Source organism: Leptidea sinapis, chromosome 6, assembly GCF_905404315.1.
Source record: "Leptidea sinapis chromosome 6, ilLepSina1.1, whole genome shotgun sequence".
Classification (NCBI taxonomy): domain Eukaryota; kingdom Metazoa; phylum Arthropoda; class Insecta; order Lepidoptera; family Pieridae; genus Leptidea; species Leptidea sinapis.
This window is the reverse complement of record NC_066270.1, coordinates 1415457-1433089: the sequence shown is the minus strand read 5'-3', so window position 1 is coordinate 1433089 and position 17633 is coordinate 1415457. Positions and strand designations below refer to the sequence as shown.

The window sequence follows — 17633 nt, the reverse complement described above, 5'->3', positions numbered from 1 at the left end:
AAAAGTAGGTTACGGATTTAAATATGTAAAGCATACAAATGATTTAAGCTTTCTTTAGTGTTAATTCCGCCAATATTTGTTTGAGAATAAAAGTCTCGTGCAAGATTTTGGCGAGACAACACGTCCTGATGCCTCGTGTAGAGGCGAAACACGTGTCGAATTGTATAAAAACAAATATTGGCGGAATTAACACTAAAGAAAACTTAAATCATTTGTATAATTATGGATTTCCGCAAAGTTCAATAAATTTTATGTAAAGCATTCTTAAAAATTTACATAATGGTTAAATTTATAGTGTTGGTTTATGTAATACAATTTTATTTGAAACAAGAATATTTTAAAATATTTACTTCAATTTCCCGATAAAATAAACATCAAAGTTCAAATCCTAAGCAAAGTAGTAAGTAGGTTAGCGGTAAGTTTTCTATATCTACAAAAAAAAATTGTTTAGATTTGAAAGAGTGAAATCTCAAGTCATTCTTATTAAAGTGAAACTTTTATTACATCGTCTCAAACTTTTTCGTCTGTCTGTTGCATGTCGCGTGACGGTCGGGCGGCGCCTATAGTGTAGTGTATAGATTATTACTCATTTGTGCCAGTGCTCCACGCTATTTTCTTTGTTTATTGATTAAAAATTAATTTATAATATATAATTTCGATACATATGCTTATTTATATAATTATGTGGAAAGAAGATTCACTTTCATCGTGGTTTCATAAAACCACACGACTGCTTTTTTTTATTTAGGTCACCTCTTTAACGATCTAAATATCTAATCTAATCTAGTCTAATGTTTCTGGTGATCACACAGCGTAGACATTAAGCAAACATATTTAAACAAGATAGGACACACGTTTCATACTCAGACATATTTTATCGAATCAAATCAAATCAAAATGTCACCCACGAAAATGACACTTATGTCAAAAAAAAATTTTCTTATTGAATCTACCGCTACTTCGTAATGGGTTGAGCTAATGAGAAGAAGTAGTAAGATTAATTTCTTTAGCCACTCTTTTATATCAAGTTTTACAAATTATTTGAATTACAATCTTAATATATATAAATTACGTGACACGTTGTTTGTCCGCGATGGACTCCTAAGCTAATGAACGGATTTTAATGGGTATTACTTCATGGAGCGCAGTTTAGTCTAACTTCAGAGATAGGATACTTTTTATTTCGATCTGGGACCCATAATACCCATAATATTTTTATTTACAATAATTGTTTTGTATGGACATTTTTTCTATGAGAGAATTTAGTGACGCACGGTTTGACAGTTCCGCTGTGATGAAACAATTTCATTATAACAACAGGGAGTAATTTCTATGAAATAATTCTTGATGTTCTGAAATATTATTGGCAAATTTCTATAAAAGAGTATTTTTATTATTATCTAAGAACAACGTCAGTCGGGTCAGCTAGTATAATATATAAAATGATGCTACAAAGGAAGGATGGGTCTCCGCTGTGCTCCAACAAGATACCGCAGGCGTAGTCGCAAAGTGCGGCAATTAAGCCCAAGTGGGTGTACTCGAGCCAGTCTCGAACAATGTGTGACGTTGACGTGCCACATTTTCTGTTAAACTTTGCTAATAATTGCGTAGTAAAACTATGTAAAAAAACTACAAGAAATAAGAAAGACACTGGAATCACATATCATAAGTATGTATTTTCTCTTTTATTAATTTCAATGTAAAATGACACTCAGCGTATGTTACAAAATTTGAAAGATAACATTGAGTGTCAAGATGCCACGCACACAAGCATCTAATAGTTGCCGTAATAAAAAAGCTATTGTTCTTTGGTAGTGCAGTATCTAGTCGGAGCGCAGCGCTGACCAATCCTTAATCTTTGGTTAAAGTGTATAATTCAAGTGTCTATAATCTCAAAATAACCTATTTTCCCCAACAGCTGATTTCTGTTTTAATCATACTCCTAAACTGGCGAGCCGAGCTTGAAATTTCAATCTGTTTCCTGCTATTGGCACTTCAATAACCACTGCACGGCAAGTTTTATTATTGACGACTGGGACAGATAACAGTTTATTTATTATCGTTATAAAATGCTCACAGAATACCTCTACTTATTTACGGTGTGTGTGGATGATGCAGCTACTGTACTCAATAACTTTTGTATCAATTTACATTTACTTTTTTGACTTACTTATTTGACGTTTGAGTATGTTTGTTGCATCACTTTACATATTATATTGTAATTGAAATTATTTGTAAATCGATGGAAATGTAAATCTTGATATAAAAGAGTGGCAATGAGTTTCTTGCTACTTCTTCTCATTAGCTCAACCCTGTACGAATCAGCGGTAGATTCAATAAGAAAAATAATTTTTTGACATTCATAAGTGTCATTTCCGGGACGTACATGAATAATGTGATTTTGATTTGATTTATGTCAAATAATTCAAATCAAATCAATGTCATTTTATTTTGTAATTGTAAATATTTAGTCAAGTAATTATCGTATATGTTTAACTTCCCGCTAAGAAAATTTAAAATTTTCGAAAATTCGGGAAGTTATTGGTCACATACATTCCAATATTAAAATAATATTCAAATCGAATTTTCATCAGATCTCGCCGTTTTTAGGTCCTAAGAAGCTTCCCTGACTATTCCCGCAATGGTGTCCCTGTATGTATGTATGTGTGTGTGTCTGTGAGTGTGTGTGTGTGTATGGATGTATGTAAACCTCTTATAACCTTTGAACGACTCCATCAATTTCATCGTGGTTCGCGCCATTCGAAAGGGCTTGACCAAACTTAGATGTTGAATACAATTTGGACCGATTCGGACCGGTAGATTTTCAGAAATATCAAAAAACTACCAATTTTATTATATATGTTTTTTTTTGGAATTACTGCTTTATTGATTCCAAAAACTAATCAGCTCTTAGCATCAAAAAACCACATCGATTGCCAGCCAGCCGGTCAAATCTGTAGGTCCGTTCATGAGTTATCGTTGACGAAAAAAACCGAAAAAAGTGTTTTTCCGGAATAACTTCAAAATTCCGAGTTCGATCAATTGAAACTCAAAGAGGTTGAAAAAACTTCGTCGAATGAAAATCGGTTCATTCATTCAAAAGTTATTGCCGTGTGAAAATTCAAAAAATAGTGTTAGAACACCTAACTCTGAGCTCGAACAGCTCAAAACAAATCATATTTTTGAGTGCGAAGAGCTCAAAATCGTAATAAGTACAAATTTAAGCGTTTAGTTTATTAGCGGGAATTTGCAGGGATGGCCTTTAAGGTCAACCGTTTTCCTAATTTTTTTGTACTAATTGGTAATGATAAGTGCGAATTCATTGAGACGTACAATATGTAACATGTCTCAGTAGATTGAGCACTTTGCTCCTGCTTTTTCGATAATTTGTCAATTGAACCTTACGATAAGACGATAAGGTTTAATTAATAGATGTTATAGTATGATCTTATAGTGAATAAACCCGCATAATATATGAGTAAATGAATATGAAATAATGTATGAAAACTTTAGTACAGCACTGTGCATCTACATCTAATATATAAAATTCTCGTGTCATGGTGTTAAACTTTGATTTCCTCTGTGCATATTGGGTAGGTCTGAGAATCGCACGTAATTTTTTTTTATACTTTTTAAATTTTTTTAAAATTAAGTTTGATCATGAGTCAGCATTAAAAAATACATACAATTTCAAATTTTCACCCATCTACGATCAACAGTTACTATTGTATCGCGATTTTAATATCGGCAATACAACGTTTGCTGGGTCAGCTAGTGTACATATATACATAAACCAACGTTTATATATAGTTTTTAAAGTGATACTTCCTTTTGCGCGTTGGGAATTAATCAGTGAGTTTTAACGATGCGCGCGCTCACGGACTCCCAAATTCGACATACTGACATTAGTAGGCCAAGAAAACCATTTGTATCATACTTCAGCCACCATAAGCTGCTTGTAACTCTAATATGTCTACTGAACGACAACCAACGGACGAGAATGAAATACAATATGTAGATAATAAGTTGTAGACTAAAAAAAATAATTTCACTCTTAAATGTATAAAAACAATTTAATAAAATTCAAATATTTAATACCTTCTTCTTCCACGAGGAAAATACGTACAGTACATAAGTACAAATACATAGTTGTTGTATCATCATTATTATCACCAGCCGGAAGACGTCCACTGCTGGACAACGGCCTCCTCCAAAGATTTCCACGACGATCGGCCCTGCGCTGCCCTCATCCAACGAATTCCGGAGATCTTGACTAGATCGTCGGTCCATCTTGTGAGGGGCCTACCAACACTGCGTCTTCCCGTTCGTGGTCGCCATTCGAGGACTTTACTGCCCCAACGGCCATCTGTCCGTCGAACTATGTGCCCTGCCCAGTGCCACTTCAGTTTCGTAATTACATATTCTATGTATATATACCGTTGTAAAAAATGCATACTTAAACCAGTAATAAGTCATCATACTATAAAAAGTAAAGATAGAGATGTTGTCTAACAACAACTTAATCCCAAACCAGTTGCACAAGCAAATCTCGCAGCGACGAACAACGACGTACGTAAAATGTGCAATGTTTATAAATACATTTGACATTAATAACTGTATGGAATCTTCTCGTAACCTACTTCGACGCATGCACTCACGCAACTGTTAACACAGTGAGTCATATTTTGTGAAAACAAATGTATGGCGTACTCTCACCTTGACTTGAGAGGTCAATTAAATTTGTATTGTGAATTTTTATTTAAAATGCATACAAAACAAATACAGTACTATTTATTATTTGCATGCAAATTCTAGTGCAAAAACCGAACATAATACATTAAGGTCGCGATCTTTTTGTATCGTGACAAAGGAACGGGTCACGTGATGATAAGCAAGCTCGTGGCGACGTCACGGGGCGGGTCGTTCCTTTTCCTGAGATATGTGCGAGGGAAGCAGTGGCTAGTCTACGCGTTATGCTTGTGAACGTGAGCTGCTTCAATCTAATATATAAAATTCTCGTGTCATGGTGTTAAACTTTGAACTCCTCCGAAACGGCTTGAACGATTCTCATGAAATTTTGAGTGCATATTGGGTAGGTCTGAGAATCGGACAACATATATTTTTCATCCCCCTAAATCCATCCGTATAATGTTGGGCACCCTAACGGGTCACACATCACTAAACAAACACCTCTTCACAATCGGCGTAACGGACAGTCCTAAGTGCAGAGGCTGTCTGGCCGAAGACGAAACGATCGCTCACGTAATCCTGGAATGTGCGGGGGTGGCCAACCAACGGGCAAATACCTTAACCAATACGAGGTCACTCCAGGAAGTCTGCGAACACCCCAGGAATGTTCTGAATTTCTGGAAGGAGCTGGGCTGGTTGGAGTAACTGGCCATTACTGCACGCAAAATGGACCCATGCTAGTGGTCTAATTGCGGAAACAGGAGCCCCTATACCATACCATCCCCCTAAATGTTAAGGGTGGGCCACACGATTTTTTTGACATTTTTTTTTTATTTTGTTTGATTATGAGTCAGCATTAAAAAATACATACAACTTCAATATTCACCCATCTACGATCAACAGTTACTTTTGTATCGCGATTTTAATATCGGCAATATAAGTCAGCTAGTTTTAATATAATAATTGCTCGCATTATACTATAGAAGATTATACCTATAAAAGACAATAATGCATGATTCTTGACATGATTATTGGTTATACGTATGCCACCAAAAATTATATAGTATTTTAACAATTTTGTTGTTGTATATGATTTAAAAGATGTATAAATATGTTGGCCTCAATGTCATCATCTCTGTACCGTATGTTGTCGAGACACTTGGCTCGTTGAGCCCAGAGTCGCGGAGAATGTACAAACTATCTACGCGGCTCAATAGAGCTACTGGAAATCCAAGCGCTGGCAGGTATTATAGTTCAAATTCAAATATTTTTATTCAAAATAGGATGTGAAATCACTTATTGAAAGTCAAAAAAACTACCACCCTTTCCAAAACGAATGCCTCAGGCCTGAGAAGAATGGGCGCAACAAACTCAGCGGGCTTTTTTTTTGTCATCAAAAATATGTTTTACAATTAAAGTAACATTTACAAAGTAACATTGTACAATTGAACTTATTATTTAATAGTCTAAGGGCGGTCGCTCCATTCCCAATTTGTGGTATCATTAAGAAAGTCATTTATGTTATAGTAACCTTTACCACACAAACGTTTTTTAACAATTCTTTTGAATAACGTAATACTTTTGCTTTGAACATTTTCTGGGATCCTGTTGTAAAAGCATATACAACGCCCCACAAAAGACTTGCTAACTCGACTTAGTCGAGTAGTAGGCATTATAAGCTTATGTCTGTTCCTGGTGTTAACATTATGTAAATGGTATTAACAATATGACAGTTTCTGTCAAATTCACTTATGTGCCTATGAACATACATTACATTATCAATAATATATTGAGAGTCAATGGATCAGCCAGCTATCCAACGCGGAAATGCCGCCAGTATTCTAGATACAATTCCCCGTAAAGATAATTTCAACCACTCAATATAGCGAACGGCAAGAACTGTTACGTTCTCGCACACTTTATTGTAAGCCTTTGTATTGTGGTCGAATCTATCTGTTCAAATATATACTTACAATATTCGGCTTCATAAGTTCAAAGGGAAATAGCACTTCCTAAAACCGAAATCGAATAAGGCATGTGGATTTCGTCATTCAGTTGATCGACTTACGGCCGTTTTCAATAACGTATCTGTAGTTACGGATACATTGCTGTCACTGTTTGATGACAAGATCTTATCTATCCATAGTTATGTCCAATATAGTTATAGTCCTAAGGCTTTATGTCGATAGGTTATTGAAATGTAAGTAAGCGTAGAAGGATAGATTTGTGTACCTCTAGTAAGTTAAACTAAGGATAGATAGGTTATTGCCGTTACTCGGTACGAAAGGGGTTAGGTAAATGTAATTATAGTATTGTAAATAAATAGTTATAAGATTTGTTTTGTTTGAACAAGACATGGGCTGGGTGTTTACTAAGTGTTTTTGCAATATATAATGTTGTTGTCACTTTCAATGGTAAATATATATATTTCTATTCTATTATCTCCATGTATTTCATAACGCGAATACTGTTAACACGATCCTTTATCTATCTTTCATCTCTGTATTATCCTACAATACCAGTGGGAGGCTCCTTTGCACAGGAAGTCGGCTAGATTATGGGTACCAGAACGGCACCTATTTCTACCGTGAAGCAGTAATGTGTAAGCATTACTTTGTTTCGGTCTGTAGGGCGCTGTAGCTAGTGAAATTACTGGGCAAATGGATCTGAATCAATTACCATCAGCTGAACATCCTACTCGTCCCGTCCCTTATTATCATAAAAATAAAAATACATACGGTCAGTCGGGAATCAAAGCACGCTTGCCAATTTACGGTGTTAACTCTAAAACCGCATAAGTAAGAGAATGTTTACGAAAATATGCATTGCTGACCAAAGGGAGAAAGTAAATCGAGGGCCTCAAAACAACCGAGTAGGTAATGGGAATCACTTTATACTATACCTACGAGTAAAAAAAAAACAAATAATAATTTTATATAGGTACCTTCTGCTCGACAATATTCAATTATAATATCACGCAATGTCAAAGTAAAGTACCGCCTTTAAGTTAATTTCAAAACGCAGAGGCCAATAATTATATTGTAAAAATTCCCAAAGGAGTAAAATTATTCGAATAAAGAACATTGAAATCTGTAGGAATACTCCTAGCAGCTAATAAGGTCTTTGTAAAGAGATCTCAATTTTAAATTCGAACTTTTTTATTGAATTGCGTAAAATGGCGAACTGGCCCATATACATAGATATTTTATTGTTTCTTTGTTCACTACTGACGACTTAGTTCTCGAAGAATCGGCAACAAATTAGGCTTGCATATTTTTTCTTCCAAGTCCAAACAAATTGTTATCTAGAGATATCCTTTTTTTCGACGTTTTCACAGCTGTCATAAGTCTATCTAGACGTATAAATAATCTAAGCCTATAACTATATTTAAAATTTACAATACTCAATATAGTTAAAGTTAAAGTCAAAAAATCTTTATTCACTGTAAAACTTTATAAGTTATTTAGTGCAAGTCAGGATGAAGTACAAAAGTTACAATAGCATTCAAATGAGTATAACAATATTCATTAACAAAATTTAGAACATTAATTCCATTTATCTTTATCATTCAAATAATCTTTCACATTATAATAGGCCTTAGATGTTAATTTATTTTTTACGATACATTTAAATGTTTTAATAGGTAATATTTTAATATCATTTGGGAGTTTATTATAAAATATAACACAATCCACTTTAAAAGATTTTGCAATTTTACGGAGCCTAGTAGATGGAATTGCGAGTTAATGTTTGTTTCGAGAATTACATTAAATTAAAAATATCACAATAAGGTCGTTGTACTAAGAATACTGGCAGCATTTCCAGTAGTCCTTGGTTTACCATTAGTCCTATCAGGTGCGTAGTAGAAGACGATTAAAATGAAGTAATTATTCCATCTTCACCAAAAAAATAACATATTTGCAATCATTCAGAGTTTTTCAAAGTTTCAAAGCAGTGAGGTAAAAATACAATTAATAATATTATTATTCCAAATTCCACCTTCCCACGACACGCCACAAATTAGGATATCACCGTAGATCGGAGTTTCGCCCCTAAAAACCTAATTCTAGTAAATTTCATCCGATTCGTTAGAATCAATTCCATAAAACGCATAATATAAACAGACAATATATATTATATGCAAAAGAATTGATTGGTTTAATAATATAAACCCAAATGAACCGCAACACATTAAGTTCATTCAACCCTACGTCAACCGGCGGCGTTCAGTTCGATAAAAATCGTCACGTTTTAAATGCAATGACATATGAATAAATATTCGACTGCGTTTTTCAATATCTGATTTACTTTTTTTATTTATTGAAAGATCAAACGAGCGTACGGGTCACCTGGTGTTAAGTGAGCACCGCCGCCCACATTCTCTTGCAACACCAAAGGAATCACAGGAGTACGCGCATAATTACCTAAAGCGGTTTGACTGGTAATTGTTTAAATATATATATACCTATTTTGAATTGCAATCGAATATATTTCTATAAATGTATAACCAATATTGTGAGTTGGTTTAGTTTTAAATATTAAATAATCAGTGAAAATTGGCCACCTATTTCCTCTCCCTCCGTTCCTTATCCGCGATCCTCCAATCCAAATAGCCTATCTGAGACCTACATACAAAGCTTAATTGTAAATTGTAATATAATAAGTAGATAGTAAGTAATTTTGTACATGTTTAAAAATTAATATAGAAAAAATATAAATATTTTGATATATTTTGAATAAAATAATATTAGTTACTACATAGGTAATATCAATTTTTATTTGTAAAAAGTTGTTAGATTGCGCGCTAGTCCATATTCCATACTAAAGTAATAATTTAAAGATACTAATAAGTATCTTATAAAAATGCTAAGCTGCCTGAAGCTTAGTCTAAAAAAAAACAAAACATATATTACGAATGAATTGTCGCTTTCTCATTAAAATAAAAGTACTAACCAGTTTTTTCTTCACACATACTTCTTGCATGGCCTAATGCATGTCATTAATTATAATTGAAACCAACAAGTGTACCCACGTCTGTATGTCCATTAGTATCGTTACAAAAACTATTTAGAGCGAGTGGGAGCTGCATAAAAGGTTCTGCACTAAGAAAAATAATGCTAAATTGAATGGAAAATGGATAGTCATCTCATAAACTATGAAGAATAGTGCAAAATACTCAAAACAATCCCTGGATTTTGCTGAAACCTAGTACACTATCATTGATCTTTAAATAAACTAAAACTTAGATTCTCATATGACTAAATAGAGCCTTTTTCTGTTAGTCAACGCATGACAAAATGCGAGGCTCATTAATTCGCGATACGTCAGTACTTTTGTTTTAATGCGCGAGTTGCTGAAAATAGAGGCTAACAGTTCGCCGCTATTTTATTATTCGACGTGTTCAAAGCTGTCAGAGCATCTAGACGTATAAATTACTTAAGAACTAAAATTATTTTCCAGATGGAACATATTGATTGTGAAAAAAAACAGTGTCGACACATTAGAGGAAACTAGTCAAAGAGTCATTTACATATATGAGCGATAACTTGATTCGACACAATTAGAAAAATATCCTTAAAACAGACAGACATAAAGTAGCCAAACAGCAGGACTCTTGCCTATTATTTTTTTTTATTATATATTTATAGGGAAAAGCAGGACAAACGAGCGTACGGGTCACCGCAATCCTAATTCTCTTCTCCGCAACACCAGAGGAATCACAGGAGCGTTGCCGGCCTTTAAGGAAGGTGTACGCGCTTTTTTTGAAGGTACCCATGTCGTATCGTCCCGGAAACACCGCACAAGGAAGCTCATTCCACAGCTTTGTAGTAAACATCCAGATGATATTCTTATGAACCATAAATATATAAAATAAACAGTTAGTTGATTGTTATTTATACCATTACCAGCTTCACCGGAAAAGGAAATATCAAGTATTGCGAAATAGAAATACACGCCTGACTGACTGCGTGACCGACGAGAACGCCTGCCGAGCCTTGGTCATGACGTGTACTGACATATGACGTCATTTATAGTTAAGCCAATTATGAATACAGGCAATTTCGATATTAATTTTCAAATTTAGGTTTTAGCGCTCTAATCTCTGGGACTACGAGGCGGATTCGGATAATTGAAATATTGTGAATGTGAAAGTTTATTGAATTGGTTATTATTAGGCGGAAATCCATACTCAACATCTCCTGTAGATGCCTCGTAAATAAGGGACGAGAAGAGCAGGACGTTCAGCTGAAGGTTATCGATACGCCCGGCTGTTGTGACGTATTACCCCCGGAAGAGATACGTAACAATGGTGAAGAGATCAAATTTGTTTGTTCATTCAACAATGTAAACATGTTATTTTTGTGTTTTATTATTCTATTTTAACACTCAAGAAATCTCAAAATATTGGGATGATAATGTATATCCGCAAAAAAAACGCCTACTTCAATAAACTTTCTAGTAAAAGTTGATGAAATACACAGAAACTATAATCAATATAAGCTAAGAAAAACGATTTACTGAATTCAACGAAAGAAAACAATTTCATATAAGATACAATATTCTCTCACAAAAATGTGATTGGGAAATCAAAAGTGAACGAGGAATTCGTCCAGTCTAACGAATAACGGAAGCCTTGTCGATAGGCTTTTATATAAGAGGCTTTCACTGGGTCAGAAAATTACACATTACGCAATAAAAATAGGTCGATTTTTCGATACTTAGGATGTGAATGATTTATGATAAAGCATATATATACATACCTATATATACATGTCGCGTATATGTATATACATACATATATACATTTGTATGTCTCCTGTGACATATATGTTTGTAAGCAGATTCGAAATACAAATTTATAAAATATATGAAATACAAAACTTTTATATATACGACACTAAATTGAGAAAAAATAAAATGATGATTAAAGAGGGTAGCTTTTGATCTTTTATCTGCATGTTGAGATGATACACACAGGTATCCGACTGGTAGATCTAGATGCGTGCAAACAAACAAAAAACTCTTTGGCTTGATAATATTTTATATGTTTACTTATTTTATTTGAACATTTCAAAAATCACAGCTTCGGATACAAATGGAACTCTGAGACAGAAGATATGGCGCAAGAAACTTCCACACTATTCTTTTTTTCTGCTCTTTTTAATATAATAAAAATTATTTCACCTCTCCCGCACAAAAGGGCGCTATTGCTACTTGAAAACTCGCAGCAAAAACGCTTTTCGCTGCGAGCTTGAGGCATCCAATTTCGATCCCCACGTGACCTTACATCCGGGAATTACTCCGCGTTAAAAAAATAAACAATGCGATCCGGTGCGTTCTGAAACTCATTTTAGCCTAGCGTATTATCTCATTGTCACAAAAATTTATATGGTACTTATCGAAATTTAGATTTATAAATTTTACCAATGGCTTTTGTACAGACTTAATATTTAAAATAAATACTGCTAATATTATCTTAATTGTTTCTCTTACTATAACCTATAACACTCTTCTCGCTAGTCGAGGTGAAAAGTTGTATGTTTCACACGAGAGCAAATTTTTTATTTGTCTCGTGCCTTTAAAGCACTCGCAGCAAAAAATTACTTTGCTCACTTGTTGAACAAATAACCATTGATTTTGCTATAAAATAACCATTATCTCTTTAAACTTTAATCATCGCGGAACTTCAACATTGTAATTATTATTATGACGGGTAGTCACGATATAACGACTAATTGTGTGTCGTGGATTAGGGAATCAAGTACCAAAACGAATTAGGCGCCAAGTGGACAGATTGATGTACTATTAGTGTCAATGTGTCAAGTGTTTCTCGCCGCCAGCGCAGTTCCGCCGTGACCACGATTCATGCAATTAGATCGAAATATCGGCATAGATAACAATAGATATAATATGCACTAAAACGTATAAAAATAATTGCGTATTATTATACAATCTAAGTAATTAATCTAATTCTAGTTACGCTTATTGTCATTTTTGGAATCGGTGTCCTTCAGCTGCGACTCGCTCTCGCCTCCTCACAACTCAAGCACATCTCACCTATAACTATGTATGTACCTACAAATCTATCTTGGATGACACCGACTCCAAAAATTACAATAATCGTTACTAGAATTAGATTAATTATTTAGATTGTATAAAAATACGCAATTATTTTTATACTTTTTAGTGCGTATAAACAATAGATATATGTTTTGAAATAGTGTTTTTGAAGTCGGTTATTTTTTTGTGATTTTTTTTTATTTTATGATTTTTTGTTGAAGTTCCTACACTAACTAACAATTCAATCATGGATTCCGTAATCAGAACGCAACCAAACTCTCACCAAACTATCTTTGAAGTATATCCTTTCCAATAAAAAAAGAATCATCGAAATCGGTTGGCGCGATATTGAGTTATTCGTTAATTTATCATCCACTTTGCTATACGTATGTATAGCAAATTTAAGACTTTTATGGTTTTCTCATGGATGCCACTGTCAGATCTGGACCAAATTACAAAAGAATGACCAAAATCGGTTCACCCAGTCGAAAGTTTTGAGGTAACAAACATAAAAAATGCCGAAGAATCGAGAACCTCCTCCTTTTTTGAAGTCGGTTAAAAATATATATCGTGAGTACCCGTCATAATAATTACAATCATTATCTCGTCCCAGGTAAATTTGCTTGAAAACATATGTAGCAATCTTTCAGTTTCGCGTATTGTGGAAATTAGTTTATGTGATGTCCACTTCATTATATTAGACAGAGGAAAAGACAAAGAGGAAAATAAAAGATGGCAGTACGATTTACCAACAGGATGGAAAAGGTTAGGCCGAGATAGAGACAAGTGGAAGAAACTGGGGGGAGGCTTATGTCGAAAGTCAACCTGATCAATTAAGTGATTGCTGAAAATTCATATTTTATTTAATATAACATTTTAAGAAAATCTAATTTAAGTTAGACAATAAAGGCTTTTATTATTTTTATTATAATAATTGTATTAAATTCTATTGAAACTCCCCTGATATGAAATACAATAAGCCTTTCGCATCCCTTCCTGAACATACATGTTGTCGTGTCCCTGAGATTTGACGTCTAGAGAAACACGATACAGATATGTCAATAAGGGGCTCTTGTTCTCGTTATAACTATGTCATATACAAACGTAACGATAAGATAATAAATGATTCCATTAATACTTAACCTTTTCGCAAGATGCCTTCGTATTTAGCGCAGATAACAGCGCTCAGAGGGCAATGGAAAGGGCTATGCTCGGAGTTTCCCTGCGAGATCGAATCAGAAATGAGGAGAACCAAAGTTACCAACATAGTCCAAATGATTGCGAAACTAAAGTGGCAGTGGGTAGGGCACATAGTTCGACGGACAGATGGCCGTTGGAGCAGTAAAGTCCTCGAATGGCGACCACAAGATGGACCGACGATCTGGTCAAGATCGCCGGAATACGTTGGATGAGGGCAGCGCAGGACCGATCGTTGTGGAAATATTTGGGGGAGGCCTTTGTCCAGCAGTGGACGTCTTCCGGCTGATGATAATGATGATAAATATCATTTATTTCGTGATTTATGAAGGCAGAAAAGTCGTACCATATCTAACGCGTTTACTTTAGTTTTTAATGCTTGGTTATTTAATATTTTAACGGGATAGCTGTACAGGCCAATAACAATTCATGTACAAACTATGTGAGAGTTCTAATAACATTTACAAAATGGTGTCATAGATATTCTTTAACATGCTCACTGCGATCAATTTGTAAAATTAATCTGAAATATATATTTTTTTCTTTTATTTGGGAAACATACAGTCTTAAACAAATATGACAATAAATATATGAAAACAAACAGACCTAGAGTTCCACATTTTGTAACAGAAATTATAAATTGTGTAGTGCTCAAAAAAGCTAGCAACTAAAATACTTATATTGGACAGATTTACATAAACCGAAAAATGAGCATATCAAGTTTACATAATTTGCCCATAGAATCGATTAACTTGTGGAGGGTATTATTACACGATAGGATAGAAATTGTTTTATGTACAAAAAGGTTAGCAATAGATCATATTTTTATATAAAATTTACAATGCGGCAGCATAATACAAAGAATATTGAAAACAAATATTACAATCATTTGCCGTAATGAATTAGTTATCTTTATAGGATTTACAAATATTATTAAATGCTATAATATAAAATACAATAGAAAATGATTAATGTTAGAAAAAGGTAGCAACAAAAATATTTACACCTTTTGATACATATAAAAAAAAACGAAACATAATATGAAATAATGATTATTTATTAAAATGCTTAGAGCTTCACCAATTTATTAAGATTATAATCTATTCCTCGTACATATGTGTGTGCCTGTTTGTTTTTTTGATGGCAAGCTATTTTGATGGCATTTTTACTGGAAGATAGAATCAACTTGGTTTGATATTTATTATTTTGGAAAATTACCTATTGAATTTATCGCACATAATATTAAAACACCTAAAACTACTTTTACCAGTGGGAAGTTCCTTTGCACAGGATGCCGGCTAGATTATGGGTAGGTACCACAACGGTACCTATTTCTCCGTGAAGCAGTAATGTATAAGCATTATTGTGTTTCGGTCTGAAGGGCGCCGAAGCTAGAGAATTACTGGGCAAATCACAAATGAAACTTAACATCTTATGTCTTAAGGTGACGAACGCAACTGTATTGCTGCTTAAAAATTTTGGGTTTTTCAAGAATCCTGAGTGACACCGCACTATAATGCGCAGGGCGTATCAAATACCATCAACTAAAACTCCTGCTCGTCTTGTCCCTCATTTTCATGAATAAAATAAATAAAATATAATAACTAGTTTACCTTATAAAATAATATTTTACATACAAAATAAAGTTACTTGCGAATCAAATAGCCGCATCAAGGGTTCCTCGTATCGAAAACGTAACATCTGAAATAATATATATAAATTAGGAAAAGTTTAATAATTGTTCTGTTATCATAAGCATAAGTCTAACGTGATGTTAGGCATATGCTTATAACCTTCATCCGTCGCGTCATTAGTTCGTTCGTACTTGTTAAAATCTCAGTTATTATGGTATTGATATAGAGAGTTAAATAGGATATTTAAATAAAAACTTATCAAGGAATCAAAAAAAATTAACAAAAAAACAACCGACACCAAAAACAATAGATATACTATGCAGTAAGCAGTATAAAAATAATTGCGTATTTGATACAATCTAATTAATTAATCTACTTCTAGTTACAATTATTGTTATTTTTGGAATCGGTGTCCTTCCGCCGCGACCCGCTCTCGCCTCTCACGCCCTCACGACTCAAGCACATCTCATCTATAACATATTTTTAGTGCATATTATATCTATTTTTTTGGAATAGTGTTTTTGAAGTCGGTTGGTTTTTTGTTATTTATTTTCGATTTTTTGATTACTTACAGACGGTCAGAAATTCAGGCACAGATCGCTTACCTACCTACCCTTCCTGTCAGTCGTTAAGGAGTCCCATTGATCATCATATTCGACTACGACAATTTCTTGACCATAACTATGTTATGTTAGATGACTTAAATATCCGGATAGCATAAAAAAGATTCGGCCGAGTATCGTAAATTTCACTTGTTTTAATTGTGTAGTTAAGCACCATTTCTTGCCTCGTGGTATTTGCTGTAGACTTTGGCAAATTTACTGACAGTGTCCTGTTCTTTTTAGATATGAGTGGTTTTGGGTTTTAATTTAACAATTATTTTTCAAAAAGTATGATTTTTAAATGTGTATCACTCGCGTTAATCAAAGAAAATACTGTATATTAAATAGATAGGCAAAGCCCACAGACTTATCAAGACCCCTTTGGGCAGTGAACCCTTAGATAGGTCAGTCAAGTACACGTATAACTTCATCGAAGTTCCAATCAAACTTTAATTACTGTGGTAATAAATAAGTAGGGGAGGAAATAATTTATTTAGTTACATTTATACACAGGGTTATTGGTTTTAGTGGTAATTCGACGTATTACCGTTATAAGGTGCTAGGGATGACTATATGTTATACAAAAGTGAACCATTTTTGAGTTAACTTGTTTTTTAGCTTTTTTTTTACAAAATAAGTCACAAATACAACATCAAGTTATTAATTTAAACTAACAATCAATTTAAATGTCATTTTTTTCTTTGTAATTTAAAAAAAGAATAAATACTAGTTATTTGACTAAGTGATCGGACAGCTTGGGACTAGATTATGATTATTTTAGAGCAATGACAGTACAATATTGTATATTTTATTAAAAAGAGCTCAAAAAAAAGAATGCTGGGAGAGTTTCTTGCGCAGCTTCTTCTCTCTCAGAGCGCCAATTGTTTCCGAATTGTAGTAGGGTTAGAAATGACATCAAAAAGAATTCTATGGCAATCAATTTTGAGAAAATAAATGTTTTTTATCAATATCGGTTTAAATAACAAGCATCGCCCCAATTTAAAAATGCTAGACGAAAAGCGATCTTATTCACTTAAAAGCCTTAAAAACAAAAAAAAAACGTTATGAAACTAAGCTTTTGCAGATTAAAAACTTAACTCGAAGTGACTAGCGCCTATTATCTATATTAGCGCATAACATCAAAAATTATTTCGTATAATATGCACCCTGCTGTCGTAATGAAATTGTTTCACAGCGGAACTGTCAAACCGTGCGTCAATAAATTCTCTCATAGAAATTATGTATGGACATCAAAAGAAAAACAAATTAGTTGTTTATATTTAATTTAGCAGTATTTTCCTATTTATTCACCTTTTAAACCTTCTCTGGACTTCCACAAATAATTGAAGACCAAAATTAGCCAAATCGGTGCAGCAGTTCTCGAGTTTTAGCGAGACTAACGAACAGCAATTCATTTTTATATATCTTATATCTTTAAATTATATATATA

The 17633-nt window shown here is 33.7% G+C and overlaps 1 protein-coding gene across 1 annotated transcript in view; it reads right to left on the bottom strand.

The window, feature by feature from the left end:
- The window catches only part of LOC126964887 (uncharacterized), a 389045-nt gene that overhangs the window by 276168 nt on the left and 95244 nt on the right, over nt 1-17633 (bottom strand). Inside the window, exon 3 of the mRNA XM_050808203.1 lies at nt 15602-15648. The gene's annotated coding sequence lies outside the window, so the exon portion shown is untranslated. The remainder of the gene's footprint in view (nt 1-15601; nt 15649-17633) is intronic.